The sequence below is a fragment of the Arachis hypogaea genome, chromosome 5, assembly GCF_003086295.3.
Source record: "Arachis hypogaea cultivar Tifrunner chromosome 5, arahy.Tifrunner.gnm2.J5K5, whole genome shotgun sequence".
Classification (NCBI taxonomy): domain Eukaryota; kingdom Viridiplantae; phylum Streptophyta; class Magnoliopsida; order Fabales; family Fabaceae; genus Arachis; species Arachis hypogaea.
Genome location: NC_092040.1, coordinates 76,810,282 through 76,813,128, shown reverse-complemented (window position 1 = coordinate 76,813,128; position 2,847 = coordinate 76,810,282). Strand labels below are relative to the sequence as shown.

Sequence of the window (2,847 nt, the reverse complement as noted above, 5' to 3'; positions counted from 1 at the left end):
CCTGTCTGTGGTATTCCGAGTAGGATTCTGGGATTGAATGACTGTGATGAGCTTCAAACTCCTGAAGGCTGGGCGTTAGTGACAGACGCAAAAGAATCAATGGATTCTATTCCAACCTGATTGAGAACCGACAGATGATTAGCCGTGCTGTGACAGAGCATTTGGACCATTTTCACTGAGAGGATGGGAAGTAGCCATTGACAATGGTGACACCCTACATAGAGCTTGCCATGGAAGGGACCTTGCGTGTGGGAAAAGGATTTCAAGGAAAAGTTGAAATTCAGAGGACAAAGCATCTCCAAAACTCCAACATATTCTCCATTAATAAAGTAACAATTCCTTATTCCAAATACTTTGACTTCTTACAATTAAATCCAAATAACCCTATTGGTATCATGACTAAGATTAATAAAATAAACATAGCTTGCTTCAAACCAATAATCTCTGTGGGATCGACCCTTACTCACGTAAGGTATTACTTGGACGACCCAGTGCACTTGCTGATTAGTTGTACGGATTGCAAATTCGTGCACCACTGGCCCACTTGTGCCTCTAAATTTCTAATGGAGGACCTTGTTTCACTCATGAAGCTTAAAGTGGCCTTAGACAGATCAGAGACTATATTTGCTAAGTTAGAGGTACTCTGCTCAGAATTTTCTGTTGTTGCTGAGAAGATGATGGAAAAGGCTTGCCATTGCTAAACCTGTTTCTTCTACCATTATTAAAGCCTTGTTGAGGCTTTTGTTAATCCTTCCATGAGAAATTTGGATGATTTTTCCATGACGAATTATAGGTGTTTCCATAAGGTTCACCCATGTAATTTACCTCTGCCATTGCAGGGTTTTCAGGATCATAAGCTTCTTCTTCAGGATGCCTCTTTAGTACTGTTGGATGCATTTTGCCATCCATTCAGACTTTGAGAAATCATGTTGACTTGCTGAGTCAACATTTTGTTCTGAGCCAATATGGCATTCAGAGCATCAATTTCAAGAACTCCCTTCCTCTGAGGTGTCCCATTATTCACGGAATTTCTCTCAGAAGTGTACATGAATTGGTTATTTGCAACCATTCAATAAGTTCCTGAGCTTCTGCAGGCGTTTTCTTTAGGTGAATGGATCCACCTGCAGAATGATCCAGTGACATCTTAGAGAACTCAGACAGACCATAATAGAATATATCTATCATGGTCCACTCTGAAAACATGTCAGAAGGACACTTTTTGGTCATCTGCTTGTATCTTTCCCAAGCTTCATAGAGGGATTCACCATCTTTTTGCTTGAAGGTCTGAACATCCACTCTAAGCTTGCTCAGCTTTTGAAGAGGAAAGAATTTAACCAAGAAAGTCGTGACCTGCTTATCTCAAGAGTCCAGGCTATCCTTAGGTTGTGAGTCCAACCATGTTCTAGCTCTGTCTCTTACAGCAAAAAGGAAAAGTATGAGCCTGTAGACCTCAGGATCTACTCCATTAGTCTTAAGAGTCTCACAGATCTACAAGAACTCAGTTAAAAACTGGTAGGGATCTTCTGATGGAAGTCCATGAAACTTGCAGTTTTGTTGCATTAGAGCAACTAGTTGAGGTTTCAGCTCAAAATTGTTTGCTCCAATGGCAGAAATTGAGATGCTTCTTCCATCAAACTTGGAAGAAGGTGTAGTATAATCACCAAGCATCCTTCTTGCATTATTGTTGTTGGGTTCGGCTGCCATATTCTTTTCTTGTTCAAAAATTTCAGTAAGGTTGTCTCTGGATTCTTGTAATTTAGCTTCTCTTAGTTTCCTCTTCAGAGTCCTTTCAGGTTTAGGATTAGCTTCAACAAGAATGCCTTTTTCCTTATTCCTGCTCATATGATAAAGAAAAGAACAGAAAAGGAAGAGGAATCCTCTATGTCATAGTATAGAGATTCCTTTATGTTAGTAGAAGAAGAAAGGGAATAAGAGTGAAGAAGAATGAATAATCCAAACACAAGGGTGAGGATAGGAGCAGAGATTTGAGATGAAGAGAAGTGTTAGTAAATGAATAAATAAATAGAATAAAATGAGAGAGAGAAGTTTTCGAAAATAATTTTTGAAAAGGAATTAATGATTTTCGAAAATTAAAGGTGAAATAAAATTAAAATTAAAATTTAAAACAATTAATTAATTAAAAGAATTTTGAAAAGGAAGGAGACATTTTCGAAAATTAGAGATGGAAAAGTAGTTAGGTGGTTTTGAAAAAGATAAGAAACAAACAAAAAGTCAATTGGTTAGTTGAAAAAGATTTGAAAATCAAATTTGAAAAGATACGAAGATAAGAAGATATTTTGAAATCAAATTTTTGAAAAAGATAAAATTTTGAAAAAGATATGATAAAAAGATATGATTAAAAAGATATGGTTGGAAAAGATTTAATTTTTAAAATCAAAATTAATTACTTCACTAACAAGAAACTAAAAGACATGATTCTAGAATTTAAAGATTAAACATTTCTTAACAATAAAGTAACAAACTTCAAATTTTTTAGTCAATCACATTACTTGTTAGTTAAGTTTCGAAAATTTGAAATAAAATAAGAAAAAGATTTTGAAAAATTAAATTAAAATTTTCAAAAAATAGTAAGAAAATTAAAAAAGATTTGATTTTTTGAAAAAGTTTTGAAAAGATAAGTTTTTTTTAAATTGAAAATTTGAGTTGACTTACAAAAAATAACTAATTTTAAAATTTTTTTTGACTAAGTCAACTCAAATTTTCGAAATTTTGAGAGAAAAAAAGGAAAAGATATTTTTATGATGAGAGAGAAAAACACAATTATGACCCAAAACATGAGAATTTTGGATCAAAACACATGATGCATGCAAGAACACTATGAATGTC

General features: G+C 34.1%; 1 non-coding gene across 1 annotated transcript; it reads left to right on the top strand.

Moving 5' to 3' along the window:
• The first annotated feature begins 1,201 nt into the window (after positions 1 to 1,201).
• On the top strand, positions 1,202 to 1,305 carry LOC112804484 (small nucleolar RNA R71). The gene has a single exon (XR_003203098.1). It is a non-coding gene; the product is annotated as a small nucleolar RNA R71 (small nucleolar RNA).
• Positions 1,306 to 2,847: the final 1,542 nt, after the last annotated feature.